This window comes from Macaca nemestrina, chromosome 15 (genome assembly GCF_043159975.1).
Source record: "Macaca nemestrina isolate mMacNem1 chromosome 15, mMacNem.hap1, whole genome shotgun sequence".
Lineage (NCBI taxonomy): Eukaryota > Metazoa > Chordata > Mammalia > Primates > Cercopithecidae > Macaca > Macaca nemestrina.
In genome coordinates, this window is record NC_092139.1 from 104240691 (window position 1) to 104265496 (window position 24806).

The window sequence follows — 24806 nt, forward strand, 5'->3', positions numbered from 1 at the left end:
TGGTGTGTCTCTGTGTGTGTGTGTGTCTGTGTGTGTGTGTGTGTGTGTGTGGGGTGTGTGTGTGTCTGTGTGTGTGTGGTGTGTGTGTGTTTGTGTGTGTGTCTGTGTGTGTGTGTGTGCCTGTGTGTTTGTGTGTGGTGTGTGTGTGGTGTACCAGTCAGGAGAGACAGCAGCAGTGGTCAGATTATTCAGGGTCTAAGAAGCCATTTCGTATATGAACTTACGAGCAATGGGGAGCCACTGAGGGGTTCTAAGTAGGAGATTAATGTGACCAGATGTGTTTGCCCTGGCGGCTGAGTGGGGAAAGGACTGGAGGGGCAAGACCAGAAGCCATGGGCCCAGATTCCTCCAATGGGTGAAAAATGCCTGTGGCCTTTCCTACTTGGCAAAATAGACCTCAATTTTCTAACCACAGTTTTCCCCAAAACTCTCTTGGCCCATTTCTTTTTTTGAGCCAGGGTCTTGCTCTGTCACCCCAGCTGGAGTACAGTGGCACAATCACGGCTCACTGCAGCCTTGCACTCCCCAGGCTCAAGTGACAGGTGATCCTCCCGTCTCAGCCTCCTGAGTAGCTGGGACTACAGACATGCACCACCATACTCAGCTAATTTTTGTATTTTTTGTAGAGACAGGGTTTCATCACGTTTCCCAGGCTGGGCTCAAGTGATTCTTCCACCTCTCAGCCTCCCAAAGTGCTGGGATTACAGATGTGAGCCGCTGCACCTGGCCCCCTTGGTCCATTTTAATCACATATGTATATTCAGTTTTGTGGCATAGAGTCAGGCCGGAGTGCTCAAACACCACCTACACCATTGACCCATGAGATTGGAAACAGCTCATGCAATGAGGACCCACAGGCCTGGGGATGCCCATGTAGGCACATTCCCATTTCCAGGCCAAAGACACCGCCCCCTGCTCAGAAATTGCCAAGATTTTCCATTGCCTGTCACATAGAACCAGACATTCCCAGCTACATCCAATCAGATCCAAAGCTCTCATTTTCTCAGCTCTGACTCTTCCATCATGCGCTCCCAGCTGAATTAAGCTCTCCTCTCTTCTCCACCTAAAACAACATCCGTTTCGCTCTGGAGGGCAGTGCTAGAAGCCACGGGTGGTAATGTACAGGTAGACCCGAGACTAGGGTGAGATGTCTAGGGTGCCAAATTTAAGGAGTCCCGTAAGCATCTCCAACTTTGCACCTTGCTTGCTTTACCCTAGTTGGGCCCTGTGTAGGGAAGGAGAGGTCAGGTTGATACCTGGGTGAGTGTTGTGTTTTCAGAGCTGCCTCCCAAGGTAGTGAGCTGCCTATCACTGGAAGGGTACGAACACAAGGGGTTCAGCTGCCTCTTAGGGATGCTGAAGAGAGAATTTCTACAGTAGCTGGGATTCTGAGGTTCCTTCTATCCCTTGGAAGCTGGGATTCTAAGGAGCCTTCCCTGATCCTCACAGCCGGAACTGCCTCTCGCTACTTTCATCTCTGCTTTTACCTCTAAGATCACTCAGCTGGCAATTAACCACAGGCTACCCCATGACATCTCTTGTATTGCTGTCTTGTCTTAGTTCAGATTTCACAAGCTTGTGTGTCATTTTCCTAATGGAATTGCATGGAGGACAGGGATTGAACTGAATACTTTCTGTTCTCTCTCTCTCAGTAGATATGGGAGACTTTAAAAATCCTCTCTGTCCCAATGCTTCACATATCACCTGATTTACGCATCACATCAACCCCTTGGGTAGGTTCTATTAATGAGCCTGTTCCATAGGTGGGAAACTGCAGGCTCATAGAGGTTGATAAATGTTAGCCATTATTTTTAATAGGGACTCAGGACTGATGCTATCAGACTACCTGGGTGTGTATTTGCCTTGGGCAAATTCCTCAATGTCTTTTTTTTTTCTCAAATGAACCTGATGTTATGAACATATATTTAACCTCTTTGAGCCTCAGTTTCCTTACTGTAAACTGGAATAATATCATTACCTATTTCACAGTTTCTCGTGAGGGTTAACTAAGCTAATCTACGTGTGAAACTCTTCGAACAGTACATGCAGTGAGCTCTCAGCACCTGCTAGCTATTGTTAATTATTATTATTGTGGTTATCACAAGAAGGCCAGGCATTATCAAATCTAGAAGAAGAATGAACAAAATGTGACTCTCAGGGTTTCTAGGTGACCTGTCACCTGCAGAGCCTCTGGGTTTTCTCAGCACTGTCCCTCACCCCAGGAGAGAGGATTCTGCCTCAGAAGCCATTCATGTGTATGGATGTGTGGGTCTCTCCTGAGTCTAATCAGCAGGAATCAGCCCCCCAGAGCATGATCGGGTAGGAATCAGCCCCCTAGAGTGTGATCAGGCAGAAATCAGTACCCCAGAGTGTGATTGGGAGGAATCAGCCCCCCAGAATGTGACTGGGCAGGAATCAGTCTCTCAGAGCGTGATCAGGCAGAAATCAGTCCCCCAGAGCATGATCGGGTAGGAATCAGTCCCCCAGAGCATGATCGGGTAGGAATCAGCCCCCTAGAGCGTGATTGGGCAGGAATCAGTCTCCTAGAACGCGATTGGGAGGAATCAGTCCCCCAGAGCGTGATGGTCTCTGGGACAAGTGTAAAGAGTGGTATTGAGACTACGAAGCTGAGGGCAAGAGTTGGTCTTTAATGAGTGATTGACTAACTGAATAAAAACACTTTGGAAGCTTTCTCTGTGCCAGGGAGGCAGATCAGGATGAGAAGGCCAGAATCTTTGCTCTGAAGTCTTCACAGATGAGGGGCGGGGGAGGACAGAGGAGTGGACGCCAGCCTGTCCACAGAGAAGCCGATGAGAAAGCTGGGCTACCTCCCACCACAATCCCCAGGAGTAACGGGGCTCCTGTGGGACAAGGAAAATTACTGAGAGAAGTTGCAGCTGATCCAGACAGCTCAGGGAAGACCAAGGTCAAGGAGGCTGAGTTTTTCCTCTAGTTGTTGCATATGTGTGGGAGAGGTGGGGGTTCTTAGGGAGACCGCCAAGGCCTCTGCCACCCTCGCTGAGGAAGAGTGGGCTCGGGGAAGACCCCCAAGGCCACTCCCCACCTCTCTACTCCCCGTGGCTGTGGTCAGTAGTGGCTGCTTTAGTTGCCATTGCCATTAATTTGCATTGGGAAGGCAAACACTGCATTCCTGTCATTTAAAACAATGTAGTGTTGTGACACTCTGGAATCTGAAGATAAATGTTTAATAAAAGGATTCAATTTGATATGATGTTGGAACTTAATTAGATCCACAATGCACAGAGGGCTTGGCAAGCCCTTCAATTAGGAGCTACTTAAGGGTGTTGTGTGGGGATCTGCAGCCCCGTCAAGGGGCTGCAGGGGCTGGAATGGTGCCTCCCAGCCTTGAGAGCTGCCCTCTACAGATTTGGGCTCAAGGGCACTGCTTTTTGGCAGTTCTGGTAGAGGTGATGGAGGGTCCTGGCCCATTCTGTGCTTGGAACTCTGCATATGCTAGGATTGTGGCTGCAGCATGTGACCACAGAATGATGCAAATGAACCTGACCTACTTGAGGCTCAGGGCTGCGACCCCAGGTCAGGTGCAGACTCTTCAGAGGCAAACCTTGGACAGGGAAACTGCCTTTAAGCCCACTTGGCCCAGAGTCCAAGGGCAATGAAGGTCAAAGCTGCCAGGAACTGGTAAACAACCGTGTTTGTGATCCCGGCCAGGACAGACAGCATGCAGGCGGGGTACTGATATAGCTACATCAATGGTCAAATATGAGTTTATAAAATGCCTGCTGTCCAAGCACCCCCAAATGCCCCTTCTGCCCACTGCTTTGGCCCCTCTGGCCCCTCCACTGAGATCTCTTGAGCCTTCCCAACAACTAAAGTGCGGGAGCCTGACCAGTCGCGGGTTTCCAGGCTGTTGTTCCAGCACTGTGGCCAGCGTCTGTTCTATCTGGTCAGGACCCAGGCCTCAGCAGTTGTGAAATCTGCTGACCATCACCCCCAATTCCAACCTGTAAAAAAGCCGTCTCGGGGACAAGGGAGTAGAGATCTGGGACCATGAGTTTCAGCATCAGACCCCATGAATTCAGGAGTGTCAGTGCTGCTGGCTATGAGTTGTGTGGATACCCTGAGCCTCCTCTTTAAACCAGGTTAATAACACTGACGTCAAAACATGGTTGTGAAGATCAAAGAGCATAAATAATGTGGGTGGTTCCAGGGTGTAATGATAAGCACTTTAGCTGCAGACTCCAGCAATCCAAGTTCAAGTATTAGTAGGACATTTTATTAGATATAGAATGTAATGTGTAAGAGTATAGTATCTGGAAGAACCAGACTGTGTGGGTTCAAATCTCAGGGCTGCCACTTCCTAGTCATGACCTCGGGTAAGACATGTCACCTCTTAAGTGCCTTACTTTCCTTATTGGAGAATACGATGGTAAGTATCTGCTGGGGTGTTGGAAGGATAGATCAGCTAATATTTTTAAAGGACTTAGAAAAGTACTTGGTGCATAGTAGGAATTCATTAAATGTCAGCCATTACTCTATTAGTATAATATAAGGTGCCTGGCACATAGTAGATGCTTCATAAATGGTATTGACTACAACCACATTGAGAATAATCTTCTACTCTGCCTGGGGTAAAAGCCTCTAGCCTCCTAAGTCCCTGAGACCCTTACTAGTTTTCTTCATTGTTTTTACCAGCCAGTATCTTCCATACATTCATAATTTATTGTCCCTGGAAATCTCACAGCTTCTTGGAGGAGAGAGGTCACCTCGTGGTTATGCCTCTTCCCACATCCCTCTCACATGGCCAGTGTCCACCTGGTTATTTGGTTGGTCACACGCTCCACCACGAGTACACAAGACACGTCCAAAGAATGTGCTTCCCACGGTCTTCAGCCCTCACTTTCCAAAACATACCCCCTCCACCACCTTCCAGCTATGCTACCACTTATGCCACTTAGCAGACACCTGATATGTTTTAGCTCAATGAATGAATGAGAGAACCCAGACCAAAGAAGTATTTTCTCCTAAACTTGGGAGAGGATACTTTTTACCAGTGGTTTACCTCCTGCAGGTATTTCATTGGTTAGACATGTCCTTTCCTACTCACACTGTGATTTCCAAAGCGCATTCTGCTGATTCCAGCCCTAGGAGATGCTAAGAGGAGATACAAAATAAAGGGGTTCCACTGGCAAATAAGTTTGGGAAATGCTGAGCAAGGGGAGGTTAAACAGGTTTCCTTACCACAGGGCTTTTCTGTGCCTTTACTATGCTAATTGCATTGTCAAACTCTAATGTGGGAATATAGCGCTCAATGTTTCCAAAAGTTCATTTCACTACAGACTCTCTCTCTCTCTCTCTCTCTCTGTGTGTGTGTGTGTGTGTGTGTGTGTGCCTTTCATCTCACGGGGCTACAATCTTTGGATCACTCTTTGGGGAACACTGCAGTAAATGAATCTTGGATTTCACACCTGTACTTTGGTGCACAGCAGGGGATAATGAAAAAGCAGGATGCAAAGGTTTCTAATGCCTTTCTCCCTCAAGTGCTAGTGTGGGAGGCATTTCTATACATGTCCCTACAGCCAGTATCTACACATGCCCCTACAGCTTTTGCTATGCCCTGTTGACATGATTTGAGTAATCTGACCACCTGGCTTCTTTCTTGATGTGCCGTCTTCCCTTGGCATCTGGGTCCTCAAGGTTGCTTAGTTTTCTTCCTGCTCATTTTCAGACTCCTTTGCAAGGTCCTCTTCCTCTGATTATCTTCTACCTTTGGTGTTTCTGGGGCTCTCTCTTTGGCCGTCTTCTCTTTTCATTCTCCATATGTTCCTTGGAGAATCTCATCTCTGGCTTCCATTTTCATTTACATGCCGATGACCCACAATTCTATATACAACCCAGTCCTGTCTTCTTTCCCTTGACTTCTTGATGTGCTGGCTGTCCCCCCATGAATATCCCACAGATATTGGAACCTCAACTTGAACTTAGTGTCCATTTCCTCCATTCTCTTAGGCTCTCTCAATAATAAATCATGCCTTCCTCCAGCCCATTTCCCTGAAAACCTCGGAGTCATCCTTGATTTCTACCTCTTCATCTCCACTCCCAGTAAATCGCCAATTCTTTAACATGTCTTGAATCCAGACCCCTCCCAATGTTCCCTGAACTCTTAGAACACTCTCCAACCTCCAACTGGTTCCCCTGCTTTCCTCTTCCCCACCACCGATTACTTCCGCTCTGTAGTCACTGTGATTTACAAAAGGTGAAATTGGAGCTGCCTCTCCTCGGTGCCTCCACATTCCTGCAGGATGAGGTCCAAACTCTTTGATAAGGCCAACAGGGTCCATCACAGTTCGACAGCTGCTTTGCTCTTCAGAAACTACAGCCTGCTGAAAGTCCCAGGACCCATTGAGCTCTTTCCTATCTCTGGACGTTTGCCATGTGCTTCATGGCTGTGCTTCCCAACTCACTTCTCCTCTCTGCCCACCTCTGGATACGCTCTATTGATGCTTTAGTGTTCAGTTTACACATCATTTCCTCAAGGAAGGCTTCCTTGAAGACTGCCCCTTCCCCCACATCACACCAAATCCTGAGCTGGCAGCCCCTTCTGGTTCCCATGGCACCCCACACTCTTTGGCATGGCAACATTCCTGGACTACATTGAAAGGCCTGTGGCCTGCTTCCTCGCCTGTCTCCTCCACTGGTGTGAAAGCCCCTTGAAGGGCTGCTGCATTTCTCATTGTATCCTTAGGCAGAGACAGCCTGCCTACCCTTTCATGTTTCCTATGCACCCAAGCACCATCCAGTGCCCAGTCAGCACATCCACAGATAGCAGGCAACCTGAACCTGAACCTGGTGGGAGGGTGGTGGGAGCAGCAAGTGGTGAGGCCTGTGATGCCATAATCAATTTTGCTGGGTTTAACATAGCTACTGAAAAGCTTGTGGAAGGAAGGGATTGCACCTATTGACTCAAAGGAGGTTTGGGGTTTTTCTGTGGTTTGCAATGATCCATTTGCTCATTACCAGCTGAGATCTGGAATTGGCAACACTGACATAATGGCTTATGTCCGTGGACCTACTGCACATGGAGAAGGAAACTTCAGAGTCTGGGGGAAGAAACCATTTCACATTTTCCAGCTTCTCTTGTCCTTGCCTCATCTCTTGAGTGGGGCCAGACAACAAGGGCCTCTGTCACTATGATGCAGTTTACTTCCTATCTCCCTCTCTAGCAGAGGTCTGCTCTTGGAGAAGGGACTATGTGTGTTTTGTTCACAATGTACCCCACTGCCCAGCCAGGGCCTTGGCTTGCACCAGGTGCCCAGTAAATGTCTGGGGAATAAATGAATTGAATGAATGTATTCGCAGCCATATGTCCACTACAGCATATAAGGCTGCATCTGATTTGGTTGGGAGGGCAAGTGTGTGTACAAGGTTTGTAGTGATTGGCAGGAGTGTCACAGAGAAGACTAGTGAACAAACTGTACAAACTACTGTCCAGTGGATGGATTTCCTGTATCTCATGGGTACCACATCGGCAGGACCCTACTTGGTTTGGTCTGTGATGACTGCTACACTCAACTGCTGCTCTCCACAATCTGTCTGCTGAGCCACACTGGATTCCTGGTTTCTCCTTCCATACAAAAAGCAGACTTCCCCTCTGGGCCTCTTGCACTATGGCTCCCCTGTCTGGAATGCTCTTGTTTTGTAATCACAAGGTGGGCTCCTCACTTATTCAGGACAAAAATGATATGACCATCATCCTCTGTTTCCTCAGCTGGGTTAATTTTCTTCTTATCGCGTACCCTGCATTCATCTTACCACTATTACATTTGTATCTGTTTTTATGTTTACTGTTTGTCCCATTAGAATGGACAGCCCATGAGGGCAGGGCTTTGCTCTGCTCACTGTTGCGGCACCAGCATGTAGACCCATGCCTGGCATGTAGCAGGTGCTCGGTAAATATTTGTGGAACACTCTGTCTGATTTAGCTTTCTGCTTTCCAAAGAAATAATGTCACAATAGTGTTAGTTAAAAAAAATAGTGTTAGTTAAAAAAGTTGTATTAGTTAAAAAAAAGGAACTCACAGATGTACTGCATGTCAAGGCATGAAAGTGTGTCTGTGTTCAAACATTCTCTTATTTATTCCTCACATAATATTACTTGACCACACACGTGATAGATGGAATGTTTATCTCTCCCATTTTTCAAACCCAGGGCTCAGAAAAGTAAAATCATTTGCCCCAAAGACCCTCAACTCAGAAACTTATGTCATCTGACTCCAGATCTCGTGTCCCTTGAGTGACAATGTCCTTGAATTACTTAACCTCTTGTTGCCCTGGTGTCCTCATCTGTGATATGGAGATAAGAAAAGTATAATCCTCCTAGTGTTGTGTGAAGGTCAAATGAGTTAATTTGGTGCAATGCTTAGAGAAGTGCCTGATACATACTAAGAACTCTGTAAATGTTACTTATTATTGTTGAGTCATTTTAATATAGAATTATTATTAAAATCTTCCCTTGTTAGAATTCTATCCTTGAATTTCCGATGCATTTTTCATGCAGCTGCGTTTTAGGTAAGGCATATTAAATACCTGTCTTTCACTATTGGGATTTATCTTGGTAAGGCTGCACTCTATAGTCTAGGGCCTTATGATTTACTGGATTTTACTGTCTCCAATTGTTGCCATTCATCTCTCTCCCCAGTGAGAGTGTAAGTTCCTGGAAACTAGAGAATATTGCTGATAGAGGTCTGGACAAAGCTTGACTGTTTTTCCTTTTTCATTGAGCTCTGTAATCCATCTGGAATTGAGTTTGGGTTTTTTTTTTTTTTCTGTATGGTGTGAGGCAGGGGTTGAGAGGCATTTTGTTCCCTATATGGACCTAGGTGGCCCAACACCATTGCATCCTGCTTGTTTGGCTCATAAGATTCTCTCTGCTTCAACTGTCATCTCCTTTCTCATGACATATTTGAGTCTTCCATGTTCTTCAAAGCACAATTAAAATCCTGCCTCCTTTACAAAGTCTTTCCTGACCAATGCACTATTCATTTATACCATGATGATCTATTTATTTTCTACTCTATGTTGGACATTGTGCTAAGCAAAAGGATGCTGGGCACTGGGGAGAGTGGTGAAAGAATCAGAGACCATCCCTTCCCTCAAGAATCACACAGGCTGGGAGGGGGACAGGTATTGACCAAGTTATGGTGCATGTGGGTGTTGGGAAGTGGAATTCTGGGCTCCTGGAGATGTGTAATTGGGATGTAACCTAATTTGGGTTTTCAATGAAGTCTTTCCCAAGACATCCATGTTGAAACTGAGACCTTGAAGATGACTAGGAACTTGCTAGACCAGGACATGGGGGTGGGGAGCTTGGTTTTTCTCCATCTTCCAGTCTTGAAGAGCACTGACATATTTAATATTCTTTCTTCATGTTTCATGTTTATCTATCTGGATAGATGTTCCTTGGGGATTAGGAGCATAAACTATTTTTTAAAAATCCATTACAGAGCCTAGCACAGGACTGAAAGCAAAGTAGGTGTTCTATGTATGTTAGTTCAGAGGACAGGTAAATGCATTGTGTCAGTTCAGTCATGCTGGAAATGCTGTAATCTGGTCATTTGCTCAGAGGAGGGAACTAAATGAGAGGAAGTATGCCAGCTTTTGGAGACAGATAGATCTGGTGTAAACCTTGGCTTTGTCACTTACCAGCTATTCATGTTAAGCCAGTTTACTTAATCTGAGTCTGTTTCCTCATCTGAAAAAGATGTATAATCATATCTGCTCCATAGGCTTATTATAAGTTTAAAAGGAAGAAATCCAGTAAAACCCTGATCCTGGGCATCTAGTAGGCAGTCAATAAAACATCAATCTCTTTTCCCATTTTAAATTCAAAAGGCAATGTGGTGTGATGGGATGGATATGGGCTTTAGAATCAGATAGCCCAGTGACCAAACTCTGACTTCATCACCTCTCGGCTTGACTTCTCTGAGCCTGTTTGTTCACCTGTAGAATGGCATAATAGCTCCTGCATTTGAGGAGCTCTGGGAAAATTAGGTGAGATAAATTGTGTTGAACACCTATCACATTCTAAGGGTTGGTAACCATCAACCCAAACCTTAAAAGTCCTATACGTTTTAGCTACTTGCCAAGAGTATACGCACGAGAGCTCTGCAGTATTTACCTAGCCATGGCAGCTGATCAATAAACATGTGCAGTATGATTGTCTGATTCTAAGCACCATCCTGGGTGGAGGTGGAGGGCAGGAGGAGGGACAGGTAGTGAATTCTGAATTGTGTGCTGGTGACACCAGGTGGCTTCTGGATGGCTTCCAGGACTCTGGGTCCAGGACACTGCCAGCCTCTTCTCTGTGACTTTGCTCCGTTGGGTTTTGGTGGGACCAACCTCCCCTTTCTTCCCAAGAGGAGCTTGCCACCATATGGTTGCATCTTCATCTGGACTAGAACCTGGGTGAAACCCAGAGGAAAGCAGCCAAGTGTGCCTGCAGGGGCCCCTCAGAGGCAGCTGCTCCTCTGTCACATCCCAGGCTGCAGAGGCTGCCCCAGTCTGCTGCCAGGTCTCCTTGCTTCCCTTACATGAGCGACTGGCTCTCCCCTTCCTGGGGAGACGGGTGGCAGCTGCGTGGCCTAAGTGCCTGCTCTACCTCTCTGCCTCCCTGTTAGCTGCCAGGGCTTGCCTTCCTGTAGTCTTGACAAGTCAGAAAGAATGAAATGGACACAGTCAGGCAAGAATTGATGATACTGGATGTGGCTGCTATCCCTGGTCTTGCCTCCACCTTTGAAAGGAAGGAGAGAGACAACAGAATGGCCTGCAGATGGGAATAAAACTTAGAGAAGGGCTGGGCATGGTGGCTCCGCCTGTAATCCCAGCACTTTGGAAGGTTGAGGCGGGTGGATCACAAGGTCAGGAGATCAAGACCATCCTGGCTAACACAGTGAAACCCCGTCTCTACTAAAAATACAAAAAATTAGCCAGATGTGGTGGCGTGTGCCTATAGTCCCAGCCACTTGGTAGGCTGAGGCAGGAGAATCATTTGAACCCAGGAGGCAGAGGTTGCAGTGAGCCGAGATGGCAACACCACCCTCCAGCCTGGGTGACAGAGCAAGACTCTGTCTCAGCAAACAAACAAACAAACAAACAAAAAACCGAAAACAAAAACAAAAACAAAAACAAAACAAAAAAACCTTAGAGAACAGGGCAAGAAATTAACTTTTAGGGAGTGTCTACTACATGTCTGGCACTTTCCATAAAATAGCTTTTGAAATTCTCACAGCCAATTGTGTGGCTAAGGTTATTATTTATATTCAGATGAGGAAACCGAGACCCAGAAAGGTGAACAGATTGCCCAAGATCGCAGTGTTTCCATGTGGTGGAGGCAGGATTTCAACTCAGTTCTGTTTATCAATCTATGCTCATTCCACTGCATTAGGATTTCTCAAACTTGAGTAGTGTAGGGATATATTAAATGAATATAATTCTCATGGCACCGCAGGATGACAGAGTTTAAAAAATTCTGAGGTTTAAAATGTAAAAACATTATCACGAGGTGCAAATTTCTTACGCTCACGCTTACAGCTCTCATACAATTGTCAAAATTACCAAGGAAATACAGAGTTGCAATACTAATAGAAGTCAAATGAACAATGTTGATTGAATGCGATGGGTGATGTTTTGTCAGAGTGTCTATTGAGTTCACTATGCTTTGTCCAATATGTACCAAGTGTTGACTCTGTTTGTCTGCTAATGTTTTCACTCTGAATTATCTTAAGACCCTCATACATAAAGACCACCATAATGTCATTTGACATCAGTGGACAGTAGCCCCATTATCCACCTTGCCTCTGTTCTTCTCTCATCACTCAGTGATAATCAAGGCGGTAAAGTTCCTGGCCAGTGATGCTTGCCTTTGTGATGTAAAATCAAAGTCTCAATTTGTCCAATAACTTAAGAAGTGAAAGTGTTATTCTACAAGTCTCACTTTCCACTGACACAGACTGCAAGAGAGAAGTTCAGTCTTCCTAAGGTAAAAGATTTTAATCTGAGGGTCGATTGTTGTCACTTGAAATTTGGACATACATGCCACTCTAGTGGCAGCTGGACATGTTTATCAATCTGTTAAGAGTTAAATGCTGTCACTTGGGGTCATCGCTTTGTGTAAACACAAAGGCAAACTCCAGCACTGAAATGGCGCAGCCGTGATGGGTTGGAAGGCGCCTCTGCAGATCCTTACAAGCCAGTTATGCTTAAGTGGATTTTAAAAGATTATCATCAACTAGAAAACACATTCAAGCGTGTGCATACACACACACAGTGCCTGGACTGCTGAGTCTGGGAAGGACTAATAGACTCTGGGAAATCCTTCCCCATCTTCTGTGACTTCGCTCAGATTACAACAGAGCAGGCCAGCAAAGACAAGTAATTGGACACCTCACCTTTCAGTACAAATCTTCCAAATCTGTTTGCAGAGGGAAAGTGGCTCAGAAAGGCATTCCTTTCCTGGCATAAGAACTTAAGGCAGGTGGTCCTCTGGGATGCAATTGAATGACTTTCCACTAAGTGATAGCAAAACTCATGCCCCAGAGTGATGCTTGCTGTGCAGAGAGAAATGTGTTCACATGGATGCGTTTCGAGAAAAAGGATTCTAATGGTTTCTTTTCCTTTCCTTCAAATAAACAATCACCACATAGAAAATCTGTTCTGCTTCTTTTGTCAGTTCACTTGTTTTGGGATACGGTGGAGTGTTTAAGAGCACAGACTTAGGAGTAAGACTCCCCAGATTTGAATTCCAGCAATATTATTGACTGTGGGCCTTGGCCAAGTTACTTAACCTCTCTGCACTTTTTTTTTTTTTTTTTTTTTTGCTCATCTGTAAAATGGTGCTAGTGGTAATGTGTGACTACCTACTGGGTTTGTTATGGAGCTCATGTCAGACACACACATTAAATACTTACCACGGGGCCTTGCATCAGAGCGTCTAGAGCCAATGAGAGTCACGTTTGCATTATTTACCGGGTTCTCTCTTGAATCTGGCCTGAGGCCAGTAGGAGCTCAAAAAAGAATAAATATTTACTATTCCAATCCTTATCCTTCAAGGCTGATTTGAGTTGCACCTCCTCTGGGAAGCTTTCTCCACTCCTGGAAATCTAGCATCAGAGCTGCCAGCACCTAAGCAGCCTGCTCCTGACTGTTAGGTTTGAGAGTGCAAGTCTGTCTGTTCCGGTAACAAACTTTGTGTTTAGAACTGTTACACTGTATGAGATGGGAGCAATTCAAGGGCAAAAGAAATGACTTGCTTTTGGATTAAACTTACTGCCTGGATGAATGACTAATAGATCTCTTATAGGTATTGAACTCATTCTTGAAACTGCTAAAGAAATCAGGAGAACAGAATGAATTTTATCCCTAATGTCCATAGGTGGTTTTTTATTTAGGAAAACAAAGATTGGCCGGGTGCAGGAGCTCATGCCTATAATCCCAGCACTTTGGGAGACCGAGGCAGGCGAATCACCTGAGGTCAGGAGTTCAAAACCAGCCTGGCTCACATGGCAAAACCCTGTCTCTACTAAAAATACAAAAATTTGAGTTCGAGACCAGCCTGACCCACATGGCGAAACCTCATCTCTACTAAAAATACAAAAATTTGCCAGGCGTGGTGGCACATGCCTATAATCTCAGTTACTCGGGAGGCCGAGGCATGAAAATCGTTTGAGTCTGGGAGGCAGAGGTTGCACTGAGCTGAGATGGTACCACCGTACTCCAGCCTGAGTGATGAAGTGAGACTTTGCCTCAAAAAAGAAAAAAGAAAAAAAGACAAACAAAGATTAAGTATGAGGTGTGTGTATGCGTGTGCGTGCATGCACACACACACACATACACACACAAACACTACTGGAGCTTCCCTCTTGCCTTTCTGCTGCATGCACACACAGGCACTGTGACGCATACTCCCCTGTGCTCCCCTGTGTCCTCCCCTGCCAGTGCAGTCTCCTGGGTACAGTGCCTTATTCACCCTGACATCACAGAATCGAAAAGGTGCTGGAAATAGTAGTTGCTCAATAAAGATTTCTTGACTAGAGCTGCATTAGAAAGACAACATGAGCTTCAGCCAGTGAAGACAAACTTGCAGGTTTGCAAGACAAGCCATAACTGTTTTCCAGCAGGTTGGTTCATGTATTTGCCAACGCCGACAACAATGAAACAGCAGGTGACATTTACTGAGTGCTCCCTATCTGCTGCTCACTCTGCTCAAGGGTTTCTATTTACGATCTCATTTAACCCTCCAAACACCATTACGAAGAAGGCACGGCTCTCATTCCCTGTTTACAGATGAGGAAACTGAGACACAGAGATGTTAAGTGACTTGTGCACGCTTGCTTAGCTAGTCAGTGGAGGGGCAGGATTCAGACCTGGCCAGCTGGCTCAACCGACATTTCCTGAGCCCCCAACTATGTGCTAGGCACATGCTAGGTGTGGCACAACACTTGAAATCGGCAGTTCTCAACTGTTAGAGTGCCACGGAGTCTCCCGCAGGGCTTGTGGAAATGCAGACTGCGGGGCCCTATGCCCAGAGTTTCTGATTCAATGGATTTGAGGCAACACCAGAAAATATGCCTTCCTAACAAGTTCCCCAAAGTGCTGAGGTCCAGGGATGGCAATTGGAGATCCATCGGTTTAGATCTTACTTCCTTACCTTTAGAATAGGAAAGGAGAGTTTAGCAACGTATGTAACACAAGCCATCTTGCAGGAACAGAAGCCAAAATACTCCCGGTGAAAGCAGACATTCGGCTCTGGACCTCCGTGGGGAGGGAGGGAACAATTTTTAGGTTTCTGTTATATGCCAGCCATGCTCTGACACTAAATTACTTAAAACATAAGACAAGGGCCGGGCGTGGTGGCTCATGCCTGTAATCTCGGCATTTTGGAAGGCCAAGGTGGGTGGATCACCTGAGGTCGGGGGTTCGAGACCAGCCTGACCAACATGGAGACAACCCGTTTCTACTAACAATACAAAAATTAGCCAGGTGTGGTGGTGCATGCCTGTAATACCAGCTACTTGAGAGGCTGAGGCACGAGAATTGCTTGAACCCATCATGCCATTGCACTCCAGCCTGGGAAACAAGAGCAAAACTCCGTCTAAAGAAAAAAAAAGAAAAAACAAAAAGAAAAAACAAAAGGTAAGACAAGTCCTCTTTCTCATTCAGTCTTCAAAACATGGATTTTTATTTATTTTTATTTATTTATTTATTTATTTGACAGGATCTCACTCTGTCTCCCAGGCTGGAGTGCAGTGGCACGACCTTGGCTCACTGCAACCTCCACCTCCTAGGTTCAAGAGATTCTCCTGCCTCAGCCTACTGAGTAGCTGGGATTACAGGCATGCACCACCATGCTGGGCTAATTTTTGTATTTTTAGTAGAGATGGGATTTCACCACATTGGCCAGGCTGGTCTCGAACTCCTGACCTCAAGTGATCTGCCTGCCTCAGCCTCCCAAAGTGCTGGGATTACAGGCGTGAGCCACCACACCCAGCCCAGAATGTGGATTATTAATGGAGGCATAACTCTGGAGAAGATACGGAAGTGTGATGAGGGAGTGTTGCATTTGGCATCCATATGCCGAGGCCAGGCAGCCTCGACTAAAAGCACAGCTCTGCCCCTTCCTGCTGGTGTAATCTTGGGCATATGGTTTAATTGTCCTGTGCCCAGTTTCCCTCTCTGGGAAATGGGGGAGCAGGAATATCTACTTGATTGCACTCATTGTGAGCACCGAGTGAGTTAGGACAGGAGTGACTGGCCAGAGTCTGCCCCCGTGACTTCATTAGCTGGTAATTGACACAGAAAGACTGAGACTGAAGAGTGAAGGTTGAGCCACTGAAAGGGACTCAGCTGAGTGTCTGGGGGGGAATTGCTTAAAAACTGACAATAATGATGATGATGATGACGATGGTAATAAAAATGATAATGATAACTACTATTAGTATAATTCATTAAGACATTTGTGGGCCAGTCAGTGTGCAAAATGCTCTACTGCAAAATTTCATTGAATCCTCTCATCATCCCAATTATTATTTCTGCTGTCAGGATGAAGAGAGACTGGGGTTCAGTCTCATTAACCCCAATAGTGCTCTGTATGACCTTGGGCAAGTTGTTTCACTTCTCTGGGCCTCCAAGATGGGGTTGGTCCCAAAGTTCTTGAAGGGCCTTTTGGTTTGCAGATTCTAGACTGTACAGTTCCTAAGGGACGACTCCTCACCTCATCTCATTAACATGCATCTGTTCTTACAGCCTTGGGGATCCCCAGAGAGGGGACCTTCTTGCCTTTGAGCTTCAGATATCAGGGGTCCTGGTTCCCTGGAATCCATGATTTGGAATTCTAGAATCATTTCTAAATCATGCAACACCAGCAAATCCTAGGAGTCTGTGTGGGAGGCAGCAGGGATGGCCCGAGGCAAAGCTATGAACCAGGCAGAGGCTTCTCTCACCTTCCCAGCCCGCTCCTGGTGGTGAGAGCAACGACAGTCCTTCGTACGGTACTGACTGAATGCCAGGTACCCCACATCATCCCCCTGAGCGCCCTGAGCCCTGTAGCAAACCTATGAGGTAGGGGGATGCTCTCTTTTCCACATGAGAAAACAGGCACAGAGAGGTCAGCCTGCTTACCTACAGCACCCAGGCTGAGGGTTGGAGCCCGGACTTGAACCCAGGTCTGTCTGACTCCAAAACCTTTGCCAGTGAAGACCAGCCTAAACTGTCTCCCTCCCTGCGTATCTTTCTTTCCCTTTTTTTCCTCTTTCTGAATTCCCAGTTGCCATTTCATCTTGCTGGTCCCCCCTCCAAACCTGCCCCTAGTTCTTTGGGAAAGGTCCGATGAACACCTTCAAGGTGGCTTGAATCATCCCCAACCCTAGGGCCTGATTCTGTGACTCTGGGGTGAGATACCCCTTGATTAAGAACCATAGATTAGGCCGGTCACAGTGGTTCATGCCTGTAATCCCAGCAGTTTGGGAGGCTGAGGCAGGTGGATCACAAGGTCAGGAGATGGAGACCATCCTGGCCAACATGGTGAAACCCTGTCTCTACTAAAAATACAAAAATTAGCTGGGTGTGGTGGCATGTGCCTGTAATTCCAGCTACTGGGGAGGCTGAGTTAGGAGAATCGCTTGAACCAGTGAGTTGGAGGTTGCAGTGAGCTGAGATTGCGCCGCTGCACTCCAGCCTGGCAACAGAGCGACACTGTGTCAAAAAAAAAAAAAAAAAAAAAAGAAAAGGAAGAAAGAACCACAGATTAATCCTTGGGGTCCCTTCCAGATGTAACATTCTTTGAGGTTAGGATCCTAACGTAAAAGGTGTCAATAAGGGATCTCTGAGGCTCCACCAGGCTTTGTGCAATCCCCAGCAGGGGAATGTAGCACGTTTCAAAAATTAAAGTTTATTCTGTTTACAGAGGAGAGAGCACTGGATAGAGAGTCTGAAAACGCAACTTGCTGTGCGACCTTGGACAAGTTGCATCCACTCTCTGGGCCTCATTTCAATTGATGGTTGGATGAGATGGCCTTTCTTCACTCTGTAAGTTGGTGATGACATTCTGCCTTGAGATTGTATGTCCTCCCACCCACATTCTCTTGTTGGAGGGCAGGGTCCTTCAGGGCAGGGCACTGGTACCCCTTCTTTGCCTTGGTTGGTGTCCCCAGGGTCTAGATAGCACCCTCACAAACTCTGAGTGCAGTAAGTATTGTCCAATGAATGAAGGATGCTTCCAAGTAGGTACTAGGCTGCTTGATTCTGCAAACTGTAATGTATTACATCCAGATCATCACCGATGATAGCAGCTAATCTGGGTTTTTAAAAGGAAACTGTATTATGCTTTGCCTGACTTGATAAAGTAGCTCGGCTTTGGAGAAATCATGTTTATCTTTAACTGCAGTTTAAAAAAATATTTTTTAGTAAAACCTTCTGAAAGTAATTGACTGTATGTGCTTTTCTACCTCTAGTCATTTTCTTGGAAAAAAGCAAAAAAAAAAAAAAAAAAAAAAAAAAAAAGAGAACAAGTGCTACTCAGAAACAGGAAATGCTACTTGGGAATTTAAAGGCACAGGCATGAAAAATTTAGCAGATTGAGCTAGCTACCTTAAAACCTGGTTTTGCATTGACACCTTTTTTCTGTTTGTTTGAGATGGAGTCTTACTCTGTCACCTAGGCTGGAGTGCAGTGACACAATCTCAGCTCACTGCAACCTCCGCCCCCTGGGTTCGAGCAATTCTCCTGCCTCAGCCTCCTGAGTAGCTGAGATTACAGGTGCTTGCCATCATACCCAGCTAATTTTTGTATTTTTAGTAGAGATGGGGGTTTCACCATGTTGGCCAGGCGGGTCTCGAACTCCTGACCTGAGATGATCCACCCGCCTCAGCCTCCCAAAGTGCTGGGATTACAGGCGTGAGCCACCACACCCGGTGACACCTTTAAAATTAGTATCAGTTGCAGACTAACTGTGAGCTCAAAATTCGAATCCTATTTCTGATGCTGACTTGTTTTAGTCTCTGAAGGAGTCACTTAAATGCTCGATCCAAGCTTGCTTCTCTGGCAAAGGATGACAGCATCGACCTACCTCATTCTTGACTACTGCTTCTTTTTATTTCCCCTCTCTTTTGAAAGAATCATCTGATCCATACCAGTATTTATTTTTATCCTCTTCTTCTTCCTTCCTCTTCCTCCTCCTTCCCTCTCCTCCTCTAATAATTGAACAAAATGTAAGATCGGAGAATAGATACTGTCATGGTTTCATTGGTCTGTTCTCTTCTTTATCAATGAAGACAATATTTATGACATTTTTGTGGATTTCCCTGCAAAGACAAGCTGAGAACCTTAAACAACTAAGGGGGAGCTTTTTAAAGAGTTGAGTCATGTTTTGGTTTTTGTCTCTTCAATGGTTTGCTTTTGGGAGATTTTCCAGTTCCAATGTTAAAAGGTGTCACTTTATTCAAGCAGAAAAGTCCCAGTTGATTAAGAGTCTGTAGCTATACGTGGGGAGATCTTGGCCTCAGTCTTGGCCAGAGGAAAAACTGACAGCTTTAGAGTAAAACAAAGACCCCAAAGATGGTCAGCGCAGTATGGGGTGACAGGCATTTATTCGGTGCAAGCCGACTTCATTTAGTCATGGTATAATCCTGCAAACTGGTTATCCTCATTTTATAGATGAGGAAAATGAGGCTCAAAGAGGCTAAGTGACTTGGCTGGGGCCATATAGATAGGAAGTGACAGAGCTCTTCTGATGCCAAAGCCTGTTTCTGTCAAAGTCTGTCACTCCTCTGAGGAGGCATCCTGGCATCAGGTTTGAGACAGTAAACTGGAGCCAGATATGAAGAGACTGGGGGATCAGATGAAAGCTCCCCAACTCCCACCCCTCCCGTCCAGGACCTGGGGGAAGGAGGAAGGAGTGGGCAGGGGTGGAGCCTGTGTGCCTGGAATAGTGGGAAGTGAAAGTGGGAACTGGATGAGAGTGGGGATGTGTGTGTGTGTGTGTGTGTGTGTGTGTGTGTGTGTGTGTGTGTGTAGAGGGAGAGAAAATGAATGAGAGAATCAGGGTAAATACATAATTAGGTGTTGTTTCCGTTCAAAATGAACATAGTGTTACACTTTATTTGTGATTTTAAAAGCAGGGCATGCTCACGGTAACACATACAGTCTATACAGAAAGGAACAATAAAGAAATAAAAATTGCTTGTCAACCCACTAGCTAGAGGTAACGGTGACCCACAGCTGGACTTTGAGTTTTACATTCTCAGGCTTAGCTGCCTTCTACTCACCTCAGTCTTGCCTGTTGGCAAGTTGCCATGGAGACCACTCAAAAGCAGTTAGCATGAATGACTTTGATATTTTCTTTCTTTCTTTTCTTTTTTAAGAAGCTGGAGTGCAGTGGCACTGTCATAGCTCACTGCAGCCTCGAACTCCTGGGCTCAAGCCATCCTCCCGCCTCAGCCTCCCGAGTAGCTGGGACTACAGGCGTGCACCACCATGCCCAGCAATTGACTCTGATTTTCGAATTTTAGACTCACTTGTTACTTCAGGGTAACTGTTGTCACCTGATAACGTCTTTGGTTTTATTTTATCTAGGATGGATTTTAAGGCTAACAAAATATGATTATATTTTCAAAGTCATGTTTCAAAGATTAAGGACTTGGAAACATTTCGATATGGTATTAAGAAAAAAAGAGAACATAAAATTGTGTATACAATGTGAACTGAATCCTCATAATACATATGTACATTCACAGAAAAAAGACAAATAACTTTCAGTATTTCTCCTAAAGTGTTATCAATGATTATTTCCAGGCGAGAACGTTATGAATTATTTTAAATCTTCTATATACTTTTCTGTACGTACTCAAGTTTTTATAATAAGCATGTTTTGCTTATACAATCAGAGAATAATGTGTGCTATTTATAAAAAGGAATAGATATTTGGGGATGAGATGTTTTTGAAAGGTACACAGTGACTAGCATATGCAGAGAAAAAATAGAGCAAAACATAAAGCCATTTCGCATTGACCTTAATCAACACGGTCTCCCAGATGGATATTAGAGAGGGAGTAAGGGTAATTGGAGGAAGGAATGTTCGTTTGAGTTTCTGAAATATTCTTTTCCTGCAAATGCTTCTGCTCTGCACCATGTGTGGAAACACTAGTTATAATGAGCAAGGGAAAGTTTCTCTCTGTAGAAGCGCCAGAAGTCCTCTCTTATTTATATTTAGGGTTCTGCTTTCCTAGTGGAACTTGGTGGTTTTATCCGTGGACATCTGCCAGAAATCAAACAGAAGGGACAGGTAGGAGAAAATGGTCTGTAATTTTGGCTCTAGGGATGTGTGCCATATAATAAATGTCCTCAGCTTGGTGTGTGTTTCTGGTATGAAACTGTCAAGAACTCCCCTAGAAAGCTCTGATTGTTTGGGTTCACTGGCAGGAAAGCGTGATCCTGCTGTTCCTCCCAGGTGGATATGATAAGCCCCTCCAACCCCCACTGCTCTTTCTTTTTGAAATGAGGGGTAAAGACAACAATAAAAGCCAAGAATCGTTAAATCTCAGGAGAGAGTGGAGAGGTGAAAGAAGATCTGTTTTATGGTGCACCTTCAATAAAAAAGATTTACAGGTAAGTCATTTTCTCTTCTTTCTAGGCACTCGATTGAGAGGATTCGGGAAACTAAACCCCAGGGAGAGCTTGGCATAAATAAAAAAAATCTGACAACTGTCAAAACAAACAGCAACCAATCAGAAATACAATGTCGAGGGAGGCTCCAGTTCCAAAATGATTCAGAGAGAGTGTTTGCTTGTTACAGCGAGAATACGGACTTAGAGGAACATTGGGAAGGAATTAGGATGCTCTTCAAAATCCCAAACTTGGAGACCGATTGAGTGAGGTGGGTAAGACGGATCTGATTTTATATCTTAAGGAATAACCAAAGCCTTAAATATTGGTGAAGAATATGTTCATTCTTCATTCATTCATTCATCATTCATTCATTCATTTATTCACTCAATAGACACTCATCCAGTGCCTTCCCTGTGCAGGCTGTGAGCTGGTGAAGGAGATGCAGAGTGGAAGGACATAGCCCCATCCCCAGGGAGCTCAGAGCTTGGGGGAGGGACCATAACCATAAGGCAGAGTGTAACATACAGTAAACAGTAAATGCTGGGTGTTATTGTGGGAGATAGAGGAGAGGGGAAAAACTGTGTATGTGCGTGTTTGTGTGTGTGTGTGTGTGTGTGTGTGAGAGAGAGAGAGAGAGAGAGAGAGACAGACAGACAGAGAGAGCAGAGGAAGAGAGATGATCAGCAGACCTGATCTTGAAGGATATGAAGGAGTTAGGCAGGTAAAGGGGCCAGGTTGTGAGAAGAATACAAATCAGACAAGTCATTTGTCCATTCACTCACTCACTCCATTCATTCATTCATTCATTCATTCATTCATTCATTCATTCATTCAGCACATATATTGAGCTCCTACCGGGTTCCAGGCACAAGTTCCCAAGGTTCCCAAGGACCCAGTGAAGAAGATAGAGAAAGTCCCTGCCTTCAGAGAGCTTATATTCTAGGGGAACAGAGAATGAGCAAGTAAATAAACAAATTCACAAAGAAGAGACTTTTAAATGGTGATGTGTCACAAAGCCTACAAGAAAGAATTATGTGATCTGAGGGCATGGGGGCGTAAAGGTGGCCAGGGAGCCCATCTCAGAGAAATCACCTTCCATGCTGCCCCCTGCGTCAGTCATACAAAGCCCGGGGAAGTGCATTTTGGGGAGAAGGAACAGCAAGGCTTTTAGGCAGAGACAAACTCAGTGTCGACGAGGACCAGAAGAAGGCAGTGCATGAGGGAGACCATGGGAGGGGGCAATGTGGCCACAGAGGTAAGCAGGAGTCAGATGACGTAGCACTGTGGGCTCTGGTGAGGACCTGAAGAATTGTTTGTAAGGGGTGGCAGTGGGTAGGTAGACCAGTTGGCCAGGTATTGTGGCAGACCCAGTGGGAAGCCATGGTGGCCTGGGTGGAGGTAGAAGCTGTGGGTGTGGACAGGAGATGGCAGTTTGGGATCATGTTCTGGAGGCAGAGTCAACCTTATCCACAGAAGGATTTGATGTCATGGGTGAAGAGAAGAGGAATCAAGGATGACTCTCAGGAATTCTGCCTGAGCACCAGATGGATGGTGACCATTTTTCCAGGAGGGGAAGAGGAATTTTGTTTGGAGTCAGGAACAGCAAGCATTTGGGAATCGAATATACCTCAGGATGGCATAAATCCAGGTTCATGGAAAGAGGTAGGGGATAGCTGGAGGGGCAGGTAGAGGTCATGAAGGACCCTGTTGGCCACGAGAGAGCTGAACCCAAACCTTGAAGCTTCAGGTAGACCCTGAAGGCCTTTACAAAGCGAAGCAACACTGTCAGGCATTATCTTTTGAGACATGAGCTTCCAGTGTAGATGTTTGCATGGAAGGATGTGGTGGGGAGCAGAGAGAGAAAATGAATTAAGATGCTGCTGTAATAGCCCAGGCAGAGTTGGTGATAGCCTGAGGAAGGTGGGAGGGATAGATGTGGACAGATTCTTGAGCTATTTATTTATTGAGACAGAGTCTCACTCTGTCACCCAGGCTGTGTGCAGTGGCACGATCTTGGCTCACTGCAGCCTTCGCCTCCCCGGTTCAAGTGATTCTTCTGCCTCAGCCTCCCAAGTAGCTGGGTCTACAGGTGCCCACCACCACACCTGGCTAATTTTTGTATTTTTAGTAGAGATGGGGTTTCACTATGTTGGCCAGGCTGGTCTCGAACTCCTGACCTCATGATCCAGCTGCCTCGGCCTCCCAAAGTGTTGGGATTACAGGCGTGAGCCACTGCGCCCGGCCCTCTTGAGCTCTTTAATGGGCAAAAGATGCAGGATGCAGCAATGTGGTACACATGTGAGATGAGAGAGGCGAGGACGAGGGAGCTCCTGTTTCCTGGGTTCTGTAAGTTCACAGATGGTGTTTTCATCCACTCCAATTCAGCGGAGGAAGGTGAAGAAGGCGAGTTAAGTTATGGACTCAGATGTAGGAGATGTGGTGTGTCACTTCCCTGGGGTCCATGTGACCCTTCCTCCCTTCTCACAGGACCCTGATCTTGTGAAACTACTGCCTGTCAGCCCCCGCCTCTGTGTCAGCAGTGTCCTTCCAGGGAAGATGGCCCCACCCTCGCCCCGGGATGGTCTTCCTGGCCAGGCAGGTAACCTATCCTTGACCAATGACTAGCATGAGAGTGGTCCTGTGACCCGCTTGGGCCAAAGAGACAGGAAGAAAGGTTTTGTGGGGTCTTCTGGGAAAGTATCTTCCTTGTTTTTATCGAAAAGCATCCGGAAGTGACCCTTTCTGGTCCTTTGTGGATGTGTGGCCCCAAGGCACTGTCCTGTCTTCTCTCAGCCTCAGGATAGTAAGAAAAACAGGTGAACGAGGTAGAGCTGCCTGGTTATGTGAGCAACTCATTTATTTATTTATTTATTTATTTATTTATTTATTTATTTATTACTGTGAAGCCAGTTTGGGTTGTGTTTTCTTACCTGCAACTCAAAGCATCTCAACAGATATGAGGGCCAGCGGGACAACCAGATGGATATTCCAGCAGGGACATGAGCTTTCTGGCTAGGGCTGGACTTCAGGCTAGGGTCTGAGATGGAAAAAGGACTCCAATGCTCGTGCCCTTCTGAGAGTTGGATTCAATAGGAATTGGAATCATTTTCCTATTCAAAGAAAGGTTTTATTTTTAACAAGGAAAGAAGTGGAGTAATGCAAGGAAGAACTTCCTTGAAGAACACGCCACACCGTGTGGTCATGTACAGGGGTGGATTATGGAACCTCTGTAATTACAACGCGAAAGGAGAGATGCTAATCATTAGAGAGATTCAGGCACTGTTCAAAGGGAAGCTGAATGACCTATTTTCTGACTTTTTTTTTTTTTTTTTTTTTAAGTGGGAATCCATTTTATGTCGGCTGCCCCAGATGGCCTCTGGAAGACATAGGCTGCTTGGAGGAAAGAAGAGGGGAACTCTGAGGTCTGGCACACGGGAAGACCAAGTCCAGCTTTCACACATAGGAGCTGTGTGATCCCCCTGGGCCTCATTTGTAAAAAGGAAAAAACAACTGACTGTCCCCCTGCAATCAAGGTGGTCCTGTGAATTAAATTGGGAAATTCATGTAAAGAACCTGTGCTATGCCCAGCTAATACTAGGAGATTCTCTCTCTCTCTCTCTCTCAATCCCTTTTGTCTCGCTGCTTCTCTCTCTCTCTCTCTCTCCCATTAGT

The 24806-nt window shown here is 45.7% G+C and overlaps 1 protein-coding gene and 1 long non-coding RNA gene across 3 annotated transcripts in view; one reads left to right on the forward strand and one right to left on the reverse strand.

The window, feature by feature from the left end:
* The window catches only part of LOC105464512 (calcium voltage-gated channel auxiliary subunit gamma 2), a 142338-nt gene that overhangs the window by 46979 nt on the left and 70553 nt on the right, over positions 1 to 24806 (reverse strand). The gene's annotated exons all lie outside the window — the stretch shown is intronic.
* LOC105464511 (uncharacterized) lies at positions 21330 to 24644 on the forward strand. Its single transcript, XR_003014070.2, has 3 exons — positions 21330 to 21402; positions 23622 to 23733; positions 24474 to 24644. It is a non-coding gene; the product is annotated as an uncharacterized lncRNA (long non-coding RNA).